Source organism: Mobula hypostoma, chromosome 2 (genome assembly GCF_963921235.1).
Source record: "Mobula hypostoma chromosome 2, sMobHyp1.1, whole genome shotgun sequence".
Lineage (NCBI taxonomy): Eukaryota > Metazoa > Chordata > Chondrichthyes > Myliobatiformes > Myliobatidae > Mobula > Mobula hypostoma.
The window spans coordinates 20830446-20857898 of record NC_086098.1 but is presented as its reverse complement, the minus strand read 5'-3'; the positions used below and the strand labels follow the sequence as shown (position 1 = coordinate 20857898).

Genomic DNA, 27453 nt, shown 5'->3' with positions numbered 1-27453 from the left:
GAAACTTGGCTACAGGAGGGGCAGGACTGGCAGCTTAATATTCCAGGGTTCTGATGTTTCAGATGTGATCAAGGCAGAGGAATGAAAGGTGGGGGAGTAGCATTGCTTGTTAGGGAAAATATTACAGCAGTGCTCAGGCAGGACAGATTAGAGGGCTTGTCTACTGAGTCCTTATGGGTGGAGCTGAGAAACAGGAAAGGTATGGCCACATTAGTGGGATTGTATTACAGACCACCCAATAGTCAACGAGACTTGGAAGAGCAAATTTGCAGAGAGATAGCAGGCAACATAAAGTTGTGGTGGTAGGGGATTTTAATTTTCCATACATTGATTGGGACTCCCATACTGTTAGGGGTCTAGATGGTTTACAGTTTGTAAAATGTGTCCAGGAAAGTTTTCTAAATCAGTATATAGAGGGACCAACTAGAGGGGATGCAATACTGGATCTCTTGTTAGGAAACGAACTAGGGCAAGTGACGGAAGTCTGTGTAGGGGAGCACTTTGGTTCCAGTGATCAATTAGTTTCACCATTAGTTTCAATTTGATCATGGACAAGGATAGATCTGGTCCTAGGGTTGAGGTTCTGAACTGGAAGAAGGCCAAATTTGAAGAAATGAGAAAGGATTTAAAAGGCGTGGATTGGGACAGGTTGTTCTCTGGCAAAGATGTGATTGGTAGGTGGGAAGCCTTCAAAGGGGAAATTTTGAGAGTGCAGAGTTTGTATGTTCCTGTCAGGATTAAAGGCAAATTGAATAGGAATAATGAACCTTGGTTCTCAAGGGATATTGCAACTCTGATAAAGAAGAAGAGGGAGTTGTATGAAATGTATATGAAACAGGGGGTAAATCAGGTGCTTGAGGAGTATAAGAAGTGCAAGAAAATACTTAAGAAAGAAATCAGGAGGGCAAAAAGAAGACATGAGGTTGCCTTGGCAGTCAAAGTGAAGGATAATCCAAAGAGCTTTTACAAGTATATTAAGAGCAGAAGGATTGTAAGGGATAAAATTGGTCCTCTTGAAGATCAGAGTCGTCGGCTTTGTGCGGAACCAAAGGAAATGGGGGAGCTCTTAAATAGGTTTTTTGCGTCTGTATTTACTAAGGAAGCTGGCATGAAATCTATGGAATTGAGGGAATCAAGTAGTGAGACCACGGAAACTGTACAGATTGAAAAGGAGGAGGTGCTTGCTGTCTTGAGGAAAATTAAAGTGGATAAATCCCCGGGACCTGACAGAGTGTTCAGTCAGACCTTGAAGGAGACTAGTGTTGAAATTGCGGGGGCCCTGGCAGAAATATTTAAAATGTCGCTGTCTACGGGTGAAGTGCCGGAGGATTGGAGAGTGGCTCATGTTGTTCCGTTGTTTAAAAAAGGATCGAAAAGTAATCCGGGAAATTATAAGCCGGTGAGTTTAACATCAGTAGTAGGTAAGTTATTGAAGGGAGTACTAAGAGACAGAATCTACAAGCATTTGGATAGACAGGGGCTTATTAGGGAGAGTCAACATGGCTTTGTGCATGGTAGGTCATGTTTGACCAATCTGTTGGAGTTTTTCGAGGAGGTTACCAGGAAAGTGGATGAAGGGAAGGCAGTGGATATTGTCTACATGGACTTCAGTAAGGCCTTTGACAAGGTCCCGCATGGGAGGTTAGTTAGGAAAATTCAGTCGCTAGGTATACATGGAGAAGTGGTAAATTGGATTAGACATTGGCTCGATGGAAGAAGCCAGAGAGTGGTGGTAGAGAATTGCTTCTCTGAGTGGAGGCCTGTGACTATTGGTGTGCCACAGGGATCAGTGCTGGGTCCATTGTTATTTGTCATCTATATCAATGATCTGGATGATAAAGTGGTAAATTGGATCAGCAGGTTTGCTGATGATACAAAGATTGGAGGTGTAGTAGACAGTGAGGAAGGTTTTCAGAGCCTGCAGAGGGACTTGGAGCAGCTGGAAAAATGGGCTGAAAAATGGCAGATGGAGTTTAATACTGACAAGTGTGAGGTATTGCACGTTGGAAGGACAAACCAACGTAGAACATACAGGGTTAATGGTAAGGCACTGTGGAGTGCAGTGGAACAGAGGGATCTGGGAATACAGATACAAAATTCCCTAAAAGTGTCGTCACAGGTAGATAGGGTCGTAAAGAGAGCTTTTGGTACATTGGCCTTTATTAATCAAAGTATTGAGTATAAGAGCTGGAATGTTAAGATGAGGTTGTATAAGGCATTGGTGAGGCCAAATCTGGAGTACTGTGTTCAGTTTTGGTCACCAAATTACAGGAAGGATATAAATAAGGTTGAAAGAGTGCAGAGAAGGTTTACAAGGATGTTGCCGGGACTTGAGAAACTCAGTTACAGAGAAAGGTTGAATAGGTTAGGACTTTATTCCCTGGACCGTAGAAGAATGAGGGGAGATTTGATAGAGGTATATAAAATTATGATGGGTATAGATAGAGTGAATGCAAGCAGGCTTTTTCCACTGAGGCAAGGGGAGAAAAAAACCAGAGGACATGGGTTAAGGGTGAGGGGGGAAAAGTTTAAAGGGAACATTGGGGGGGCTTCTTCACACAGAGACTGGTGGGAGTATGGAATGAGCTGCCAGACGAGGTGGTAAATGCAGGTTCTTTTTTAACATTTAAGAATAAATTGGACAGATACATGGATGGGAGGTGTATGGAGGGATATGGTCCGTGTGCAGGTCAGTGGGACTAGGCAGAAAATGGTTCGGCACAGCCAAGAAGGGCCAAAGGGCCTGTTTCTGTGCTGTAGTTTCTATGGTTCTATGGTTCTATAATGAAACATTACCAGAATTAAAAATTGATCAGAGTCACATGACCAGACCAGAAAATGCAATGATGTTGTTATAGATCTAATTCATTTTTAAACCTACATGGTCTGTCCAGACAAGAAATGTAATAACATGGAACTGCAATGTTTTCAAACCTACCATAAATCTGAAATATAAAACAAACTATAACTCTACTCTAGAAACATGCAATTATGCCAAATATCATTGCCAAAAGCAAAAATATAAACCCTATCAATGTTGTGGAGGCAGATTGGAAAACACAGCATCTCTGATGTCAAATTACTACACCACCTTGACAGAAAACAATGATCAACAAACGTTGAAACCCAGCGGGCCAGGTCCTTCTGCATTTTCTAATCCAGGGTCAAATGAGCTAACCCTCTGCATTTAATAGAGGTGAGGTAGGAACTGGACTGCAAATGGTTTCACACACTCCAAGGAATTCCCTGGGAACCTTTGTAGTAGTTTATCAAAATTCAAAGTTCAAAGTAAATTTTATCATCAGAGTACATATGTACCTGACATGTAACTTACCCCTGACATCCCCTCGGTACCTATTTCCAAGCACCTTAAAACTATGCCCCCTTGTGTTAGCCATTTCAGCTCTGGGGAAAAAAAGCCTCTGACTATCCACATGATCAATGCCCCTCATCATCTTATACCCCTCTATCAGGTCACCTCTCACCTTCTGTCGCTCCAAGGAGAAAAGGCCAAGTTCACTCAACCTATTCTCATGAGGTACACCCTCCAATCCAGGCAACATCCTTGTAAATCTCCTCGGCATTCTCTCCATATTATCCATATCCTTCCTGTAGTAAGGTGACCAGAACTGAACACAGTACTCCAAGTGGGGTCTGATCAAGGTCTTATGTAGCTGTAACATTACCTCACGGCTCTTGAACTCAATCCCACAGTTGATGAATGCCAACACACCATATACCTTCTTAACGACACAGTCAAACTGTGCAGTGGCTTTGAGTGTCCTATCGACACGGACCCCAAGATCTCTCAGATCCTCCATGCTGCCAAGAGTCTTACCATTAACATTATATTCTGTCTTCAAATTAGTCCTACCAAAATGAACCACTTCACACTTATCTGGGTTGAACTCCATCTGCCACTTCTCAGCCCAGTTCTGCATCCTTTCAATGTCCCGCTGTAACCTCTGACAGCCCTCCACACTATCAACAACATCCCCAACCTTTGTGTCATCAACAAACTTATAACCCACCCGTCTACTTCTTCATCCACAAAGAGGATGGGTCCCAGAACAGATCCCTGCGGAACACCACTGGTCACCGATCTCCATGCAGAATATCAACCATCTACAACCACCCTTTGTCTTCTGTGGGCAAGCTAATTCTGGATCCACAAGGAAAGGTCTACTTGGATCCAATGCCTCCTTACTTTCTGAAGGAGCCTTGCATGGGGAACCTTATCAAATGCCTTACTGAAATCCATACTACATCCTCTGCTCTACCTTCATCAATACGTTTTGTTACTTCATCAAAGAATTTAATCAGGCTTGTAAGGCACAACCTACCCTTGACGAAGCCATGCTCACTATCCCTAATCAGATTGTGTCTCTCCAAATGCTCATAAATCCTGCCTCTCAGGATCTTCTCCAACAACTTGTCTACCACTGAAGTCAGACTCACTGGTCTATAATTTCCTGGGTCTCTACTCCCTTTGTTGAACAAAAGGAACAACATTTGCAGTCCTCCAGTACCTCTCCCTTCCCCATTGATGATGCAAACGTCATTGCAAGAGTCTCAGCAATCTCCTCCATCACTTCCCACAGTGACCTGGGGTATATCTCATCCGGTCCTGGTGAGGTTTTTATATGTATGCCAGCCCATCTCGGTGTATAGCAGAGGGCTAGAGCAAGTGTATCCAAGCACTCTCCTCAGCACCCTACTGTTCCATCATGGGATTCAGCACAGAATCCAGTAATAGAGCAGAATTACAGTAATCTATTAGTTATCAGCGAATATGAGTGGCTTACTAACACCACCAAAAGACCAAAATACAATCCCTCTTGAGCATCTGCCAGTTTTCCACATTTCATTCTGATGATGTACATTTCTGCACTGATTCCTTGCATTAGCAGTTGATGATAGCAGTTTTATATTTTATGTATCTGGCACTTTGAATCGAGTCATCTCAAATTGCCCAGTATTTGCTTATTTGCATTTCTTGCACATTCATTCATGTTAGTGGTAGTTAAATTTATTTTTGGGTAAATATATTTTGGATAATTGGGTAACTTGGATAATCTGTTCTGGAGATAACAGAGTTTCACATTACCTCAGAGTTGCAAGGCACGGCCCCTCAACCCAGCAACACGTGCGCACATTTTCATACCTGACACAGCTTTTGATCTGGTACCTCATTTAAACTTTCCGCAGAAGCTGAAAAAAAAAGACAGTACAAGGCAAGATGTTGGAATTTATCCAGGGTGACTCCTATTCCTGGATCCCATTTTGGAGCACTTAGTCCAGCTTTCTCATCCATAATGCACATAATGATAGAATATGGACGCACTCCCTCCTCGACATTGCTGAAATGCACTCCACATTACACTTCACATTGTGTTACTGCCAAATTAATTTAAAGCTTCACTTTAATCATGTTCTTTTTTTTTTAACTTCAAAAAGCAACAGAAAATACCAGAACATTGGAAAGCATATCAAAAACCTTTCAAATGTTAAAATTTACAGCAGGCATACTTCAACTCCCACTCTTGAGGATATGCATTTTTCAAAATCTTGCTTATTCCTTCGGAAATCTCTGAACTTGCCATTGTAAATTATACACATTTGTGTATGTTAGCCTTTGCCTGCTTTGTAATTGATGGAGTGGTGCCATAAAAATTAATGTTCCATTGCAAATTGACTGAAAATAATTCTTTACATATGTCCTACATAAAGTCAATAAGCTTTACCAAAATAAACCGAATTGAAAGTTATGATCTCCAAACACAAACAAAAGTTCATAAAATTCTCTATAGAAAACTTTTTAACTTCGTAAAACTAAAAGAATGTATTATATATTAGAACAATAAATACATCATCAAATTAAATCAGTTTGCAACGCCTTAAGATCACAAAAGGGTTAACATAAATCTGAGCCTTCAATTTTTCTTCTGCAAAATATCCTCATTCACAAAACTCTTACCTCAAAATTCACTACTTTTTCCCTTTATAATTTTATAACTTTCACTAATAATCTTACAATATAACATCGTATGAAATTGTGGTCTTCAGATTCAAAATCCTGCTCAAAATTTTCAGAATAGTGTGCAGTATCAGATTAATAAACTCTGCACTAAAGGTTGGATACTTTAAACTATTACATTATAAAAACACTGAAAACTTCTAATTAAGATGGGTGTATGTTGGAAATTAATTTTTATTTTTTCTCAAATATTCCACAATGGAATTACACCACAGAAACTGACATGCTAAAATAAAACAGATTGTGCCATTGTTAATAACTTTTAAAACATTAAATTCAACCATATCATATCATTGGCACTCAACATTATGCCAGGTATTTACCAAAAGTTATCATCAGATGATAAAAGTTTTGTTTAAAAATTCTGTTTCTGTTTTATCGATCTTTTGTTTGCAGCTCACCAATTTTACCAAGGCTGAATGTCATACCATAATGATTGCATCAATACCATAAATATACCCTGGTTAACAAAAACCATACTGAACACATCAATACCATAAATGTACCCAGGTTTAACATATTGATTGCATGAAAGTTGGTTTCAGTCAAGGAAATAAATTTAACAAAACAACCAATATTTGTAAAGCTACAAGTAATGGATATTATATCTAAAACAAATACTGAAAAATACCAAAATATGCCTTAAACTTGCATTAACTATGTTGGATATAACATGTTGCAAGTAATTATCAGCTCTGTGAATTAATGTTGTCACGTTGATGCATATAGATAATTCCATTTACTAATTGATTGTACACATTACTTTATTTCTATTGGAACAGTAGATAAGCTTTAGGTGGGTTTGGAGAATGAAAAATATCATTTCTCCAACAATGTGTTCCTTCTTAACGCCTTGGAAGTTATGAGGATTATTAATATTGGCCAATTTAACCTTCTAGGTGATTCTTTCCAAAATCTTATTGAGAAATTAGGAGGGACATTTTCTCTGCATATATGATTAAAATTAAACGACTGGTGTAAATTACTGTGGTTTGTGTAAGAACAGTTAGGTTCAAAGTAAATTTATTATCAAGTTAGTGTTAGCACGTGGCCAAGTGGTTAAGGCGTTGGTCTAGTGATCTGAAGGTCGCTAGTTCGAGCCTCAGCTGAGGCAATGTGTTGTGTCCTTGAGCAAGGCACTTAACCACAAATTGCTCTGTGATGACACCGGTGCCAAGCTGTATCGGTCCTAGTGCCCTTCCCTTGGACAACATCAGTGGCATGGAGACCGGGAGACTTGCAGTATGGGCAACTGCCAGTCTTCCATACAACCTTGTCCAGGCCTGCGCCCTGGAAACCTTTCAAGGCACAAATCCATGGTCTCACGTGACTAACGGATGCCTATTATCATTATTAGTATTATTATTATTATTATCAAAATACCTGTATGTCACCATATACAACCCTGAAATTCAGTTTCTTGTGGGCATATTCAATAAATCAATAAAATGATAACCATAACAGAAAGACTGCCCAACTGGACATTCAACAAGAGTGCAAAAGATGCCAAACTGTGCAAATAGAAAAAGAACAAACACCAGTCGTAAATAAACAATCAATAAATATTGGGGACATGAGATGAAGAGTCATTGAATGTGAGTCTATTTGCTGTGGGAACACCTCAACGATGGGGCAAGTGGAGTGAAGCTATCTCCTTAAGTTCAAGAGCCTGATGGTTGAGGAGTAATATCTGTTCCTGAACCTGGTGGTATGAATCCTGAGGCTCTTCTACTTTATTCCTGATGGCAGCAGTGAGAAGAGAGCATGTCCTGGATGGTGGGGGTCCCTGGTGATTGGATTTAAGTGCCAATTTCAAAAATATACGAAATTTTAACGTAATAAAAGAGTAAAAGAATTTAAGAACCTAGTATATTTTGATTAAATATAGAATTACATAAATCTTTGCAGTTTATCAGTAATCTATTAATTCCAAGTAACTTGTTTATTCAATTGTTTCATGTTCATCCATTTATTATTCTCATACATTTTGAAACGAAACTGAAAGATTCCAATATCTCAGTGACATTGTCAATAAATTTGCATTCTCGTTATGGAGATGTATACGTAGGTGCTGAGAAAGTATAGGATTCTGAAGACACATTCTCAACGACTCAGAAACAATTTCTTCCCCTCCACCAAATGGGCCATGGCCCTTCATTATTCCTTTTTTGGCTACTATTTACTTATTATTTAATTTATAGTAATTTTATATCTTGGCCTCTACGTTCTTCTAAGTTTGCAAAGATTTAACATGTCTTTTAAAACTATGACAAACTTCTATAGATGCACGGTGAAAAGTATACTGACTTTTTGCGTCGTGGCCTGGTATGGAAATACAAAAAAAGCATACATCAAATATTGGATACAGCCCAGTCCATCATGGGTAAAGTCCTCACCACCAATGAGCACAGCTACAACGAGTGCTGTCGTAGGAAATCAGGATCCATCGTCAAGGAGCCCCCATCATGTAGTCCATTCTCTCTCTTCACCACTGCACCAGAAAGGAGGTACAGGGGTCTCAGGTCCCACGCTATCAAGTTATTACCCCTCTTGAACCAGAACAGATAACATCATTTATCTTCACTCAACCCAACACTGATCCCACAAACTATGGACTCACTTTCAAGAAGTCTTTAACTCCTGGTCTTTATAATTAATGCTTATTTATTCATCATTTTCTTTATTTATTGCGATACAGCACAGAATAGGATCTTCTGGCCCTTCGAGCCACACTGCCCAGCAATCATCTGATTTAATCCAAGCCTAATCGTGGGACAATTTACAATGACCAATTAACCTACTAACTGGTATTTCTCTCGACTGTGAGAGGACACCAGAGTATCTGTTTTTGACTTTCTTTCCATAAACATTTCTAACAAATTCAACCAAATCTAGTGTGATGAGATCATTCCTGTTATTCAAAGAAACTGTTAGGGAAACAATGGCTGGACTGGTGCCATCTTCCACAGTTTGATTAACAGATATCCTTCATGAATAGAATGGCACTGTTTCATTCAGTTACATTTATTACTGTCTCTTTATGCTTCTTCCCATTGGTTGCTATTGACGGCATTAGCAACATCAGTCAACACACAATGCACTGATGCTTCATAGACACTGACATCATTATCACAGTGAAAACACGTCAACAATAGCAGAAAATGTTAGAAATATTGAGTGTGCCAGACACAGTCCATATAGAGAGAGAGAGAATCAATGATTCCAGTCCGTAATGCTCAATCATAACAGCACAGTATTGCTTGCGTTGCTTAGTAATCTAGGGTCGTAACAATAATGTGGCCTTCAGGGATGTGTGTGGAAATTGGTATATTATTGACACATGTATGGAGAAACAGTGAAAAACTTTGTTAGGCATGCCATTCCAATATAGATCATTTCATTACAACAGTGTTGCAAAGGAAATCAATTACAGATTGCAGAAGAAAATGTTGCAGTTACAGAGAAATGGCTTTACAGGTAGGCAATAAAGTGCAAGGCATTGAAGTAGATTGTGAGATGAAGAGTACGTCTTATTGTACCAGAGTATAGTTCAATAACAGTAGAATAGAAGTTGTCATACAGTCACAGAGACATAGAAAGCTACAGCATAAAAACAGGCCCTTTGGCCCATCTATTCCATGCCAAACCATTTAAGCTGCCTATTCCCATCAACTTGTACCTGGACCATAGCCCTCCATGCCCCTCCCACCCATATACCTATGTAAACTTCCCTTAAACATTGAAATCAAAATCGCATTCACCAGTTGCTGGTAGCTCATTCCACATTCTCACAACCCTCGCAGTGAAGAAATTTCTCCTCATGTTGACCTTAAACATTACACCTTTCACCCTTAACCGATGACCTCTAGTTGTAGTCTCACTCAACCTCAGTGGAGGAAGCCTGTTTGTATTTACCATATCTATACCCCTTATAATTTTGTTACCTCTTTGAAATCTCGCTTAAACTATTCAATTTTCCTTATAACTTAGTTATAAGGAAACTAAGTTACGAAGTTTCCTAAGAAACTGGCAGATGGAATACAATGTTGGTAAATGCGAGGTCATCCACTTTGGATGGATAAATGGAAGAGCAGATTATTATTTAAATGGTAAAAAAAAAATTTGCAGCATGCTGCTGTTGAGAGCAACTTGGGAGTGCTTGTGTGCGAACCACAAAAGGTTGGTTTGCAGGTGCAGTAGGCTATCAGAAAGGCAAAAGGGATTGATTTGAATAGCAGGGAGGTTATGCTGCAACTGTACAGGGTACTGGTGAGGCCGCACCTGGAGTACTGTGTGCAGTTCAGGTCTCCTTACTTGAGGATGGATACAATGGCTTTGCAGAGGAGGTTCACCAGGTTGATTCCAGAGGTGACGGGGTTGGACTATGAGGAGAGATTGAGTTGTTTGGGCCTGTACTCACTGGAACTCAGAATGAAAGGAGATCTTATAGAAACATATAAAATTATGAAAGGGATAGATAAGATAGGGGCAGGACAGTTGTTTCCACTGACAGGTGACACTAGAACTAGGGGACATAGACTCAAGATTCGGGGAGTAGATTTAGGACGGAGATGAGGAGGAACTGCTTTTCCCAGAGGGTGGTGAATCTGTGGAATTCTCTGCCCAATGAAGTAGTGGAGGCTACTTCATTAAATATATTTAAGACAAGGCTGGTTAGATTCTTGTATTGTAGGGGAATTAAGAGTTATAGGAAAAAGGCAGGTAGCTAGAGATGAGTCCATGGTCAGATCAGCCATGATCTTATTGAATGGCGGAGCAGGCTTGATGGACCAGATGGCCTACTCCTGCTCCTATTTCTTATGTTCTTAATATGTTCTTATTAGTTCCTCCAGTCCTGGCAACATCCTTGTAAATTTTCTCTGTACTCTTTCAACCTTATTTACATCTTTCCTGTATGTGGGTGACCGAAACTGCACACTATGCTCCAAATTAGGCCTCACCAATATATTATACAACTTCAACCTAATATCCTATCTCCTGTATTCAATACTTTGATTTTTGAAGACCAACATGCCAAAAGCTTTCTATACGACCCTATTTACATGTGATACCACTCTCAATGAACTATAGACCTGTAATCCCAGTTCTCTTTGTTCTACAGCACTCCTCACTGCCCTTCCACTCACAGTGTAATGTAGATAACCATCCTCGAGCCTAGTGGGACATATTTTCAGGTTTTTGTGTCTTCTGCCCACTGGGAGTGGAGGGAAGAGAACACTTCTGGAGTGGGTGGGGCCTTTGATTATATTGGCCGTTTGAACAAGGCTATGGGAAATATAGGTGTGGTGCATGGCCAAGTGGTTAGGGCGTTAGGCTCACGATCTGAAGGTCGTGGGTTCGAGTCTCGGCCAAGGCAGCGTGTTGTATCCTTGAGCAAGGCACTTAACCACAAACTGCTTCAGTCCACCCAGCTGAAAATGGATACTGGCAAATGCTGGGGGTTAACTTCGCAATAGACTGGCTTCCTATCCGGGGCGGTGGTGGGGGGGGAGTCTCATACTCTCAGTCGCTTAACACCACAGAAACTTGCATAAGCACCAGCCTGATGGGCCACAAGGCTCGGGACAGACTTTGACTTGATGAGAAGTATAGGCAGAGTCCATGGAGGGGACTCTGTCTTCCATGATGTGCTGTGTGCACACAACTCTGCATTTTTTTTTTGAGGCTGGATAGTTCAACTGCCTCACCGGGATGTTATGTATCCAGATAGGATACTATCTATGATGCATCAAGAAAAATTGTTGAGGGTCAAAGGGGACATGCCAAATTTCTTCAACCTCCTGGTAAAGCAGAGGCATTGGTGAGCTTTCTTGGTGATAGTGTCTTCGTGGTTACATCAGGACAGGTTATTGGAAATGTTTACTCCTAGGAATCTGAAGCTTTCAACATTTGTGACCTCAGCACAATTAACATAAATGGCAGCTTAGGCAAGAGCCCCCCTTCCTGAAGTCAAAAATCATCTCATTTGTTTTGCTGACACCGAAGCAAAGGCTGTTGTCATGGCATTATTTCACCAGCCTCTCTATCTCCTTCCTGCTCTCCAACTCACTATTATTTGAAATTTCACCGACTACAGTGGTGTCATTTGTAAAATTGTGGATGGGGTTAGAGCAGTATTTTACCAAACTGTTGTGAGTGCATAGGGAGCAGAGTAAGGGGCTGAGGGTGCAGCCTTGTAGAGCACCAGTGTTGGGGATAGCTGGTGAAGTATTGCTGCCTATCTGTACTGATTGCAGTCTGTTGGTCAGGATGTCCAGGATCCAGTTGCAAAGGAGGTATTGATCACAGTTTAGGAGTTCGGAGATGAGTTTGCTTGGAATTGTAATATTGAAAGTGGAACTCTAGTCAATAAACAATAGTCTAACATACATAACCTAACATCACACAGAAACTCATTGTTCTCTATCCCACACAGTAGCAAGTGCAACTGATGGAGAACTGTAACTATTTGTCTCTTCCTGAGTACACTGGTATAATACATGATGGTGAGTTCGCTGCGAACATTACATCTGTCCTTTGCAGTAACATGCATGGAATTAACACAGCAAAGAGTGTTTCTGAGTCTTTTGGAATAATAGTAATTATTAATGGTAAAACTCTTGGCAGTGTGAAGGATCAGTGAGATCTTGGGTATTGTGTCCATAGGACACTCAAAGCTTCTGCACAGGATGACAGTGTTGTTAAGAAGGCATATGAAGCTTAGAAAAATAGATGGCTCTGTAGTAGAGTAATTCTAGGCAGGTTATAAGGTAGGTTACATGGTCGGCGCAACATTAGGGGCCAAAGGGCCTGTAAGGTGCTGTAGATTTCTATGATTCTATGAATATGTGGATAAGTCAAAGTCAAAGTGAATATATGTCAGCATATACTACCCTGAGAACCATTTTCTTGCAGTTATTTACAGGAAAACAAAGAAATACAATGGAATTTATGAAAAACATAGAACATAGAATAGTACAGCACATTACAGACCCTTCGGCCCACAAGGTTGTACCGACCCTCAAACCCTGCCTCCCATATAAGCCCCCACCTTAAATTCCTCCATATACCTGTCTAGTAGTGTCTTAAACTTCACTAGTGTATCTGCCTCCACCACTGACTCAGGCAGTGCATTCCACGCACCAACCACTCTCTGAGTAAAAAACCTTCCTCTGATATCCCCCTTGAACTTCCCACCCCTTACCTTAAAGCCATGTCCTCTTGTATTGAGCAGTAGTGCCCTGGGGAAGAGGCACTGGCTATCCACTCTATCTATTCCTCTTAATATCTTGTACACCTCTATCAAAAACTACGTAGTAGTGAAAAAAGAGCATGGTCTGGGTGGTGGGAGTCCTTGACGATGGATGCTACTATCTTACGGCAGTACTCCTTGATAATGTGCTCAGTGGTGGGGTGCACTCTTCCTGTGATGAACTGGGCTGTATCCTTCAATTTCTGTTGACTTTTCCATTCCTGGGCATTGGTGTTTCAATACCAGGCTGTGTGTAACCAATTAGGATACTCTCCACTGTGGATCCATTGAAGTTTGTCAATGTTTTCGGTGACTTGCCAAATCTACACTAATTTCTCAGAAAGTTGAGGCATTGCCATGCCTTCTTTATGATGGCACCTACATGCTGATCTACCACACAATTAAGTCTACCACATAGACTTCTGTAGTTTTCACCATGGTTTGCTGCTGAGCAATATATATCACAGTTATATTCTACTCTGTGTGAGCAATGTCATTTCATTCTTCCCTTAGTAAAATGAGAATCATAACACGTAAGAATTTCCAAGTAAATATGCAGCCTTATGATGACTTACACTCAGTGGCCACCTTATTGTGTACAACACATTTCTTACCCATTCTGTTGTTTAGTCTGAACAACAACTCAACCCCTTGACCATGTCTGCAGGTTGCTGTCCATGAATGGCCGAATAAATACTTACATTAACAAGCAGGTGTGCGGGTGTACCTAATAAAATGGCCACTGAGTGAATAGAAGAAAGTCACACTATTGTCATATTTGGCTTTGAAAAGATGTGGTTGAGTAAAACATGGATAAACTTCAAGGCGGTGAAATCAGTGGGTCTTCATAGTATGCACTCAGACTGCTTCAATGCATGAAAATATTTCTGTCAAACTACTCATAGAGAGTCTAGCTCATTTTTCAAATTAGCCCTGGAACTATCATGACTTCTAGACTGGAGGTAAAAGATACCAGACTGCTGGTTATTATTGTATTAATGAGATCACAGATATTAAATTAGACCTGCCTGTGCACTACAGCTCTTAGGGGTCCTGCCAATTTTATCCCTGGGAATGGAATTTTCCCTTGAGAAAGCGTGATTAAATATAGAATAAATGTAGACCAGAAACAAGGGAGTAGAGAACTTAATGGAACTCACTGAGAGTGATTGATTTGCTTAAGAGAGAGCTGTGACCATTGCTTGAGTGGATTTCCAAAAAGCATTCATATATGCTTCTTGTAAAGGGTTTGTTAAAACAAAATCATATGTATGATAAAGTCATAGGGCACTACAGCATAGAAGCAGGCCCTTCAGCCCATCTAGTTTAAGGCGGGAGGAGAAGATGGCAGCGCAACGCAGCGCGCGCAGCTCTCCTGTGAAATGATATCATATTTGTTAAATAGGGTGCCGTGCACAATTCTGATTTGATGGAGACAGACGTCAGAAGGCACAGAGGAACATCTGAAGAAATGTCTGAAATGCCCGGTTCGCTGCTTCTGCTACTGTGTGATCGAGAATCTCGGGAGGGAAGGCCCCAAAATCCCCGGCTTTGCCTGCTGCTGGCGACCGATGCGGAAGGTCAAAGTGTTCGGCAGAGATGGTGCTCGGTACTTGGTATCGGAGGGCTGATCTGAGCTCGAAGTTTACGGACGATTCAAAGTCGGACTGTGGTCGGGCATGGCAGGGAGAGTTTTCTTCCTTCTCCCATCTGCATGAGATGTGGGACTTTCAAGAGACTTTGAACTTTTTTACTGTGCCCATGGCCTGTTTCTTCATCAAGTTATGGTATTGTTGCACTGTTGTAACTATATGTTATAATTATGTGGCTTTTGTTAGTTTTTCAGTCTTGGTCTGTCCTGTCTTTCTGTGATATCACACCGGAGGAATATTGTATCATTTCTTAATGCATGCATTACTAAATGACAATAAAAGAGGACTGCGTGTCCTCATAATCTAATCTAATCTAGTTTATGTCAACCTGGTTTTCTTCCATGTCCCATCTACCTGCACCTGAACCATTGCCTTCAATACCTCTCTCATCCATGTACCTGTGCAAACTTAAAGAAATTTAGATAGGTACAGTGCCTAGAAAAGATATACACCCTTCTTGAATGTTTTCATGTTTTATTGTTTTACGACATTGAATCACAGTAGATTTAATTTGGCTTCTTTTTGCCATTGATCAACAAAGCGATCTAAATTAATTACAAATATAAAACACAAATATAATTGATTGCATAAGTATTCACCCTCTTCAAGTCAGTATTTAGTAGATGCACCTTTGGCGCAATTACAGCCTTGAGTTTGTGTGACTAGGTCTCTATCAGCTTTGCACATCTGGATACTGCAATTTTTTCCTATTTTTCTTTACAAAACTGCTCAGATTTTGTTAGATTGTATGGGAATCGTGAGTGAACTGCCCTTTTCAAGTCCAGCCACAAATTCTCAATTGGATTGAAGTCTGGACTTTTACTTGGCCAAACCAGGACATTAACTTTGTTGTTTTTAAGCCATTCCTGTGTAGCTTTGGCTTTATTCTTGGGGGTCATTGTCTTGCTGGAAAACAAATCTTCTCCCAAGTCATAGTTCTCTTGCAGACCGCACCAGATTTTCCTCCAGGATATCCCTGTATTTTGCTGCATTCACTTTACCCTCTACCTTCGCAAGCCTTCCAGGGCCTGCTGCAGTGAAGCATGCCCACAGCATGACGCACCCACCACCTTGCTTCACAGTAGGGATGGTGAGTTTTTGCTGATGTGCATAGCGTTTAGTCTGATGGCCAAAAAGCACAATTTAGCTTTCATCAGACCATAGAAACTTCTTCTAGCTGACTTCAGAGACTCCAACATGCCTTCTGGCAAACTCTAGCTGAGATTTCATGCGAGTTTTTTTTTTCAGCTGTGGGTATCCCTTTGCCACTCTCCCATAAAGCTGCAACTGGTGAAGCACCTGACCAACAGTTGTTGTATGCGTAGTTTCTCCCATCCCACGGAGCTCAGAAAAATAGAGGGCTATGTGGAAGGGAAAGTCTAGGCAGCTTCTAGAGTAGGTTACATGGTTGGCACAACATTGTGGGCCAAGAGCCTGTAAAGTGCTGTAGGTTTTCTATGTTCCATTTCTAAATACAGATTTGATGTTTGTTGCTTGATACAGAAACAGTCTGAAATGAAAAATCCAAAATAGGTATTGAAAGAAGTTGGGCAGAATGATCAATTAATTTAACATGGATAAAAATGGGGAGGAATATTTACAAAGAAAATATAATGTACCAGCAATGGAAATGCATGTAGAATGTAAATAAGCAGAATATTTAATAAAGAGTTCTAGGATTTCAAGAAATAATTTCCTGGAAATGCAAGTGCAGCTGGATGATACCATAAAAAAAGTTAATAGGCTTATGAGTTTTATATACTGACTAAAAGAGCAATAAGGGATTTTTGGGAAAACATCTCGGTGTAGTTTTGCATCATCTTGGATACACCATTAAAGGAAGCACATTGAATTATTGAATTAATAACTGATGTTAGTTCACAGAGCCAATGTGAAGTATGCTAGCTTGCAACCATAAAGTAAAGTTCATGATTCTGGCTTAAGTGCTAATGGGTTGGAAAAGACTGAAGAAATTCAACTGAGACTACGTCCACACTAGACCGGATAAATCTGTAACCGAAGCTTTTTCTCTTCGTTTTGACCCTCCATCCACACTAAAATGGCGTTTTCCTCCCCCGAAAACGGAGCTTTTCTAAAATGCTCTCCGGAATGTTTAAATCTGAAAACGCCGGCTGGGCGTTGTAGTATGTACGGGGTAACCAGAGGTTTTAAAAAACCTGTCGTCCCTTTCATCGGTGAAGAGACTATGGCTGTGGGAAATGTTTCCAGGGTGACCCCTCTGTGGGAGTGGGGAAGATGTTGGTGGGGCCACCCGGGGGTCTGTATGTCCGTATGTGTAGCTGTGAGGCTGGTATTGTGGCAGTGAAAAGTACTGGGGGGGGGGGAGAGCCATCATATTCCTCATCATTGCACCAGTATCGTCACTGAGCACTGTGTGGTCAAGTGCCTTGCTCAAGGACACAACACGTTGCCTCGGCTGGGGCTCGAACTCACAACCTTCAGGGCCCTAGTCAAATGCCTTAACCACTTGGCCACGTGCCAACCCCCATTTACACTCTAGTTTAAACCCCATTGTCCAGCATTAGCACACTTTCTCACTAGGATATTAGTCCCCCTCCATTTCAGGTATGGTGTATGGTATGTTGGCCTTCATCAATCGTGGGATTGAATTTAGGAGCCGAGAGGTAATGTTGCAGCTATATAGGACCCTGGTCAGATGCCACTTGGAGTACTGTGCTCAGTTCTTGTCGCCTCACTACAGGACGGATGTGGAAGCCATAGAAAGGGTGTAGAGGAGATTTACAAGGATGTTGCCTGGTTTGGGGAGCATGCCTTATGAGAATAGGTTGAGTGAACTCGACCTTTTCTCCTTGGAGCGATGGAGGATGAGAGGTGACCTGATAGAGGTGTATAAGATGATGAGAGGCATTGATCGTGTGGATAGTCAGAGGCTTTTTCCCAGGGCTGAAATGGTTGCCACAAGAGGACACAGGTTTAAGGTGCTGGGGAGTAGGTACAGAGGAGATGTCAGGGGTAAGTTTTTTACTCAGAGAGTGGTGATGGTGTGGAATAGGCAACTGTGGTGGAGGCGGATATGATAGGGTCTTTTAAGAGACATTTAGATAGGTACATGGAGCTTAGTAAAACAGAGGGCTATAGGTAAGCCTAGTAATTTCTAAGGTAGGGACATGTTCAGCACAACTCTGTGGGCCGAAGGGCCTGTGTTGTGCTGTAGGTTTTCTATGTTTCTATGTTTCAGGTGAAACAAGACTTTCCAGGCACAGATCCATGGTCTCGTGAGACTAACGGATGCCACCCATATGTTTCAGGTGCAATCTGTCTCTTCTGTACTGGTCCCACTTTCCCTGGTCCAAAATTCTTATGTGCTTCATCCAACGCCAGCTCATTAGCCACATGGTAAACTGTATAATCTTCCTATTTCTGGCCTCATTAGCATGTGGCACATGTGGCAGTCCTGAGATCACCACCCTGGAGGTTTTGCCCTTTAACTGAGCAACTAATTCCCTGAACTCCCCATGCAGAACCTCGTTGCTCATCCTACCAACATCTTTGCTACCTATGTGACCACGAACTCTGGCTGTTCACTCTCCCACTTAAGGATCTTCCGGAACCATTCCAAAATCCAGTGATTCTCCCTAGTAATGGCAACTTCACACTCCTCTGACCCCTGACACTCTCAATCTTCCTGCATACTGCTAGTGTCTTCCACTGTGAAGTCTGATGCAAAATACTTATTCAGTTCATCTGCCATTTCCTTGTCCCCCGTTATTATCATGCCAGCATCATTTTCCAGCAGTCCGATATCCACTGTCACCTGTCTTTCACACTTCATGTGCCTGCAGGAACTTTTGGGATCCTGTTTAATATTATTGGATAGCTTACTTTTGTATTCCGTCTTTTCCTTTGTAATGACTTTTTTAGTTGCCTTCTCTCTGCTAGCCATGACAGCCTTCCTCACTGTCCACCACACACCCAATCTTGTTGTCATCCACAAATTTGCTGATCCAGTTAACCACATTATCATCCTGATCATTTATATACTGTAGATGACCGACAGTAAAGGACCAGCACCAATCCCTGTGGCACACCACTAGCCACAGGCCTCCAGTCAGAGAGGCAACCCTCTACTACCACTCTCTGGCTTCTCCCACAAAGCCAATGTCTGATCCAAATTACTGCCTCATCCTAAATGCCAAGCGACTGAACCTTTCTGACAAGCCTCCTGTTACTTTAATTTTTCTATTTGCAAAATTATCCTTAAATTTACTTTGGAAAATTAAATGTAGTGGCTATATTTCAACCCATAATAGAAGGTATTTTTTTTAAACAGTTTCATGCCACAGAAATTTTCTTTTTATTTCTGTATTATTTATTTAGTGAGTATCACACGGTGAAGGCCCTTCCAGTTCTTCAAGCCACGTCACCCCAGCAACGTCCAACAAACCCTGTTAACCCTAACCTAACAACGGGACAATTTACAATGACAAACTCAAAAGGTATTTAAGTACAATCAAAGTTCAATAGACAATAGACAATAGGTGCAGGAGTAGGCCATTCGGCCCTTCAAGCCAGCACCGCCATTCACTGTGATCATGGCTGATCATTCACAATCAGCATCCAGTTCCTGCCTTATCCTCATAACCTTTGATTCCGCTATCTTTAAGAGCTCTATCCATCTCTTTCTTGAAAGCATCCAGAGACTTGGCCTCCACAGCCTTCTGGGGCAGAGCATTCCATATATCTCTCTGGGCGAAAAAGTTTTTCCTCAACTCCGTTCTAAATAGCCTACCTCTTAATCTTAAACTGTGGCCTCTGGTTCTGGACTCATCCATCAGTGGGAACATGCTTCCTGCCTCCAGCATGTCCAATCCCTTAATAATCTAATATGTTTCAATCAGATCCCCTCTCATCCTTCTAAATTTCAATGCATACAAGCCCAGTCGCTCCAACCTTTCAGAATATGACAGTCCCGCCATCCCGAGAATTAACCTTGTGAACCTACGCTGCACTCCCTCAATAGCAATCTTTGCTGTCCAAATGTTCCAGGTTTATGTAAAAAGCAAATAAGATGGTACCTGCTGTAGGCAAATTGGAGCGGATCTAATTCGCCACTCAGACAGGAGACTAGTATGCTTCAATACCAGTCTCTCAAAATACTTCATCACTGTGGATGCAAGTGCCACTAGACGATAGTCATTCAGGCAGATTACTATGCTCTTCTTGGGCTCCGGTATGATTGAAGCAGGGTGCCGGAGCAAGAGGTCGAAGATATCCGTGAACACATCAGCCAGTTGGTCAGGCAACACACATAAAAGTTGCTGGTGAATGCAGCAGGCCAGCCAGCATCTATAGAAAGAGATACAGTCGAAATTTCGGGCTGAGACTCTTCATCAGGACAGTTGGTCAGTGCAGGTCTTCAGTATTCGGGCAGGTACTCTGTCCGGACCAGATGCTGTCCTTGGATCTACTCTCTTGAAGGCAACATGCACGTCATCTTCAGAGAGTGAGACCAAAGGATCATCAGGAGAAATGAGAGTGCACGATGGTTCTTCCTTGCTCTGGTGGTCAAAATGAGCATAGAAGGCATTGAGCTCATCTGGAAGCGAATCTCTGCTGTCCCATGTCACAAGATTTAACTTTATAACAAATAAATTGTCGACAAGGGTTAGAACGGAACGTTCTGAAATATATTGCCACTTCTTACATTTCCTCCTACAAGATGAACATTTTTGGCTTTTCAAATGTTGCAGAGCCTATACAGAAACGTAAAATGCAATTTACCTTCTGACCCTTCACCAACATACAGCTTAGAAACAGGTTAACTATATTATAATCTGATTTCACGAAACCCAAGGCATGCAAACAAGGTCAGATAAAGGCCAGGCATGGCACTGGGTATAAACCATCAGTTCAAACCTGTTGAAAATGCATGAGAGAAAATGTAAAATATATGTGCCCTCTGCTTTAAGAAAAGATCATTTACATTTATGATCACATGCTTCTCTTGCTTATATGCTCATCCCTTAGTTTTCCCTGATGTAGTTTATACAGATAGTCTCATCCTGAGGCATTGACCAATCCCCAAATTATTTTAAGTACTCCAAGGAAATTATATTCCACCTTAAATGAGACACTGTTCTGTACAGCCACAATGGTAAACAAGTGATTAAAATTAAACATTTTAATTCATCAGCCTCACCTGCATGAATGCGGTCAACTTTTTGACCAAAACCAGCAGGAGGTGACAGCCGACTATGGGTGGACAACATCGTCTCACTGCAACAAGCAACCACCAAAATCTAAAGGAACAGCTGAACTCCTCAATATTTCTATCAAAGAGGACATAGTATCGAGTCTAATTCCTGGTAAGGTCATTTTCAAATTTCAAAAAGTTCAAAGTAAATTTATTATCAAAGTAAGTAAATATCACCATATATGTACTCCCCTGAGATTCATTTTCTTGTGGGCATTCACAGTGGGTGCAAAGAAACACAACAGGATCAATGAGAAACAAAGGTGGACATGCAACCAATGTATAAGATGATGAGGGACATTGATTGTGTGGACAGCCAGAGGTTTTGTCCCAGGGCTGAAATGGCTAACATGAGGAGGCATAGTTTTAAGGCACTTGGAAACAGGTAGCAAGGGGATGTCAGGGGTAAGTTTTTCACACAGAGAGTGATGGGTGCATGGAATGCACTGCCGGAGGTGGTGGTGGAAGTGGATATAATAGGGTCTTTTAAGAGCTTCTTCGATAGGTACATGGGGCTTAGGAAAATAGAGTGCAATGTGCGAGGGAAACTCCAGGCAGCTTCCAGAATACGTTACGTGGTCGGCACAACATTGTGAGCTGGAGGACCTGTAATGTGCTCAAGGTTTCTACGTTCTATGTTCAATGTGCAAAAGAAGATGAACAAAGCAAATACAATAAGTAAATAATATTTATATTATTGTATATTGTATTTTTTATTTCCTCAAAAACAATACCTGTTAAACCAGGCATGTGGAAAGTAAAGATAAGGTCTCAAATTTGATCACATACTCACTAATCTATGTATTTGTTATAGACATACGTAGTACAATGCTATTAGTCAGAATTACTCTCTCATAATATAATATGATAATATTATATAAGCATCATATAAATGCATATAAAGGCAAATCTCATCTCTACCAACAGGTAAGCACGACAAAATATCAACAATTATGAAAATTTTGAATTCTGAAGTAAAGTTACATATCACTGCAAACTCATGCACATCCCAAATTTCCTAATTACCATCCGACTAGGAGACCAATAGTGAAGTATGAGCAATGCAGAACGTTGGGGAGCAGCATTGGACAGATGAAGTATCAATAAGCTAGAGTACAATGAATACAAAGAGTTACCTTGTCAAAATCAAGAAGTAGAAGGCTGTAGATAAAGTGAACACATCTTCCCCATCAGGTAAATGAATACAACGAAACCCAATTTCCCTCGGGATCAATAAAGTATATCCATACAGGGAAAATTTCTATGACAGCTCTCAACTTCCGCTGTGATGGAGCACCATAGATAAATAACAAAAATAAAAACAAATGCCTTCACAGAAAATAATCAATTAAATTATATAATATGCACCTTCATTTCTTATATGAAATTATGTCTGACGAATCTCATAGAATTTTTTGAGGATGTAACTAGTAGAGTGGATAGGGGAGAACCAGTGGATGTGGTATATTTGGATTTTCAAAAGGCTTTTGACAAGGTCCCACACAGGAGATTAGTGTGCAAACTTAAAGCACACGGTATTGGGGGTAAGGTATTGATGTGGATGGAGAATTGGTTAGCAGACAGGAAGCAAAGAGTGGGAATAAACGGGACCTTTTCAGAATGGCAGGCGGTGACTAGTGGGGTACCGCAAGGCTCAGTGCTGGGACCCCAGTTGTTTACAATATATACTAATGACTTGGATGAGGGAATTAAATGCAGCATCTCCAAGTTTGCGGATGACATGAAGCTGGGTGGCAGTGTTAGCTGTGAGGAGGATGCTAAGAGGATGCAGAGTGACTTGGATAGGTTGGGTGAGTGGGCAAATTCATGGCAGACGCAATTTAATGTGGATAAATGTGAAGTTATCCACTTTGGTGGCAAAAATAGGAAAACAGATTATTATCTGAATGGTGGCCGATTAGGAAAAGGGGAGGTGCAACAAGACCTGGGTGTCATTATACACCAGTCATTGAAAGTGGGCATTCAGGTACAGCAGGCAGTGAAAAAGGCGAATGGTATGCTGGCATTTATAGCGAGAGGATTCGAGTACAGGAGCAGGGAGGTACTACTGCAGTTGTACAAGGCCTTGGTGAGACCACACCTGGAGTATTGTGTGCAGTTTTGGTCCCCTAATCTGAGGAAAGACATCCTTGCCATAGAGGGAGTACAAAGAAGGTTCACCAGATTGATTCCTGGGATGGCAGGACTTTCATATGAAGAAAGACTGGATGAACTGGGCTTGTACTCGTTGGAATTTAGAAGATTGAGGGGGGATCTGATTGAAACGTATAAAATCCTAAAGGGATTGGACAGCCTAGATGCAGGAAGATTGTTCTCGATGTTGGGGAAGTCTAGAACGAGGGGTCACAGTTTGAGGATAAAGGGGAAGCCTTTTAGGACCGAGATTAGGAAAAACTTCTTCACACAGAGAGTGGTGAATCTGTGGAATTCTCTGCCACAGGAAACAGTTGAGGCCAGTTCATTGGCTATATTTAAGAGGGAGTTAGATATGGCCCTTGTGGCTATGGGGATCAGGGAGTATGGAGGGAAGGCTGGGGTGGGGTTCTGAGTTGGATGATCAGCCATGATCATAATAAATGGCGGTGCAGTCTCGAAGGGCCAAATGGCCTACTCCTGCACCTATTTTCTATGTTTCTATGTTTCTATGTTTCTATATTCAGCCAAACAATTTGTTCTGTACGATATTGAAATAAATTCAATATTACAGATGCACAGTGTCTGGTCATTCATTCTAAATATGCTGGTTCAGACTTGCACAGCGCACCCCTAATCAAAATTATTCAGTGCACATTTGACACCGTCTGCTAGCCAGAGTATAAAAGTTTGCTCAGTCAACAATGTCCAATGTAGTTTTTCATTGATTCTATTGTATTTCTTTATTCTACTGTGAATGCCTGCAAAAAAACAATCACAGGGTAGTATTGCATATGGTGACATATACAAACATTGATAATAAATTTACTTTGATCTTTGAATTTAAAATCAAAGCAGGATTAATTTAATCCATCCACTAATGCCACTCTAACTCACTTCCCAACCATCAGTAACGCAGGGCCTCATCAGGGTTACCCTTCAAGGCTGTCAAAACACCCAACAAGGACGAGTGCTAAATTCAGACTCTGACATGACTAACTAAATACAGATCACCTTGATCCAGAGCTGAATACCAGAAGTGAAGTGAACAAGAAGCACTAGAAAGGTTTGATGTAATGGAGACTGAAAGGAGATTTGCTACCACACTAGATGGTTATCATGGTTATGCTTGTTGTGTGCAATTCGCCACACTTCTGAGAGATCAATTCATGGACGGACGTTCACAGAAAACGTAAACAAAATACTTGCCAAAAGATTGGGCTGCAGTAGAAAAGACTAACTAACCCATGAGATTTATCAGATTAAAAAATACACTGTAATATTGTTGGTGTATAGTATTGGTCTCTAATTCTTTTTTAGAAGGTTCAAGGTTCAAAGTAGTTTTATTATCACCATATACTACCCTGAGATTCATTTTCTTGCAGATATTCACAGTGGAACAAAGAAATATAATAGAACCAATGAAAAAAAAAGGTTATCGAGATGAATGACCGAAGTTATATAAGGTATCACAAGTTTAAGTTAAGAAGCCGGTTAAGAAAGACTGTACTATTCACTAGATAATATTCACAGTAAAGCTTATGAAGAGAAATACTGAGGCAAATTGTTCTTTATCATCTGGAATAAGAACACATCAGTAATCAGGAAATTAAGAGTGAGGAAGGAAGCTAGACAGAAGTCGCTCACAGAAGCAAAATAAAATCTGTGGCCAAGATTATCAGTGAGGAGAGTTAAATAAGATGAAACAAAACAACTGGATTCAACTCTTCAATGAGAGGGTCAATACCTATTCTATTAATAATATATTATTTACTAGGGGCTCAACACAAAAATACCAGAAAACAGCAGGATAACAAAACTTACCTAAAACATTGTTGTAACACTTTTGTAATTAAATGTGCAAGAGACTTGGGAGCTAATGGGAGGTGCTGTGTTTAGAAGTCAAGAGCTCCAATAAGCTGACGTGATATTAATACCATAATGTTTGAACACTTGCGTCATTCAGACTGGCCAATGAAACTCAGGGATTTATTTAGAAATTAGAGAGTTCTACAAGTGCGTTCTGGTATTCAGGTTGAAAAGTGGTTCTCAGGTCTTAGATCTTAGTTTAGATATACCTTATTTAAAGATAGTGAGCTTTCAGGAAATCATGTTGATAGAGACATTTTTATGTTGAAGAAAACAAATAAAGGATTGGGAGAGGTAGTAGGTGGGTAGTGTTTGGGAGGAGTTGGTGATGGCAGTGTGGAGAGCTTCTGTATAGGTAAAAGATCCAAGAGTTTTACAGCAATTTTACTGATGAAGATAGTTTTTTGAGATTTCAATGTAAGCTGATTTTTATTCTCAAGTAAAAATATGTGGTGAGCAATTCAAGTAGACCTCACCACATAAAGGTAATGTTGCTTAAGTGTTAACAATAAGAATGCAGGCTTTGAGATGTTAAGTAGACTGAATGAGAATTTTAATTATGAGCACTTTAGGAATTATAATACTTAAATGATTTCACCAATTTATCATTACAATGATACAATTGCCTTTGATCTGATCTTTACTTCATGAGTAAAGTCATTCATTAATTGCTTGAATATTCAATGTTTTACGCTGTTAGCTAAGATACTGAAGTAATTACACAATTATTTTTTCATTAATTTGCTGCTAGTTTTATATTTCACAAAAAATACATTATTAACTCTAACTAGCAAGATAATCCAAGCTGGTTGATGTCAGGGCTCAAATCCAGCCAACTCCCTGCATGCTGTCCATCTGTGCTGAGCTGAACATCGATCTGGCAACTCAGCTTCATAAAAAACTGACAAAAAATGCTAAAGAAACAGCAAGATTGCCGCCCAATGCTCCACAAGGCGCAGAAAGGAACAACCACCATATGTACATACATGTCATCATATAGACCATATACTACCTTGAGATTCATTTTCTGGCAGGCATGTACAGGAAAATAACAGAATACAATAGAATTTATAAAAACTATAAATAACAAAGACATGTCAGACAGCCAATATGCAAAGGAAGACATACTGTGCAAATAATTTTAAAAAGGAAATAGATAATACTGAGAGCATGAGTTTTACACTTCTTGAACGTGACCCTAAGGTTGATTTTTGGAGTGATTTTATTCACATTGGTTCAGTGACCTGATGTTCATAGAATACTAACTGTTCCTGAACCTGCTGGTGGGGAACCCAAGGCTCCTGACCCTCCTGCCCAATGGTAGTTTTAGATGTCTCTTAGTCCAGGGTAGTAACTTACATACTGTATAAGGTGTTTAAGTGAAACATAAGGATGTGTCTAGAATGTTGGATGAATATTCTTGTCAAGGTATTGGTCATGACACATTTCTCAAGATATTCCTCATTTTAAATATAGACAAATACAGATTCAGTTAAGTAACATAGTCTTGCATTTCTTCATGCAAGCCAAACCATAGGGTAAGTAATTTTACCTGCTAGAATTGTAACAATGTAGGTCAAAATTCTGACCCACTTCAATGTCTCTCTCTACTGCCTGATATGCCATTTGAAGGTTCTCCATCTCTGGTGGTGTTCAGGGCTGCCATCATCACGTCAGCAGCTCAGATTTCACTTCTGCCAGTCATGTAAGTTCCCGGTGGAAATTCAGGAATACCGTCGCACTCAAATGTGGAAGGAATCTTCTTTGCTGTTTCCATAAAAATTTTGTTTTACCAGTCAGGGTTGTTAGCCTTGAGCTGAACCCCCAAAACCTGGAGGACTGGTGGACCATTCTTAGTCTGGCCTCTACCTTTGACCTGTTTGGCATGGGTGAGCATACCAAGAGCCAAAACACAAAGCCCTGACTCGAGTCAACGTAGCTCTCCAGGTCATTGAAGCAGGTGTTCCTCCAAACCCAACAAGATTGTGGTCCTCTTGAAGGACTTCAATGTCTAATGATGAGTATATATGGTCACGTCATGTGATATCATACATATTGTAACTAAGCACATTCACAGCCTTGATTATGTCAGTAATAGCAAAGTGGTAGATCTGTATTTTATTCTTAAGGATGTCTTCTTCCTATTGGACATCTAACCACACCCGCATTAGAAGAGTGGTGCTTTAAGTAAACACCTTCATTGTCATGGGCTGCACATTCCTCTGATCACAGCTAAGTGCTTCCAGTCTGCCAC

The 27453-nt window shown here is 40.7% G+C and overlaps 1 long non-coding RNA gene across 1 annotated transcript in view; it reads right to left on the bottom strand.

The window, feature by feature from the left end:
• Positions 1–25237, bottom strand: part of LOC134358334 (uncharacterized) — a 66432-nt gene extending 41195 nt beyond the window's left edge. Inside the window, exons 1-2 of the long non-coding RNA XR_010020859.1 lie at positions 25155–25237; positions 5108–5211 (exon numbers count right to left, since the gene is read on the bottom strand). This is a non-coding gene — a long non-coding RNA (uncharacterized LOC134358334). The remainder of the gene's footprint in view (positions 1–5107; positions 5212–25154) is intronic.
• Between the last annotated feature and the right edge of the window lie 2216 nt (positions 25238–27453).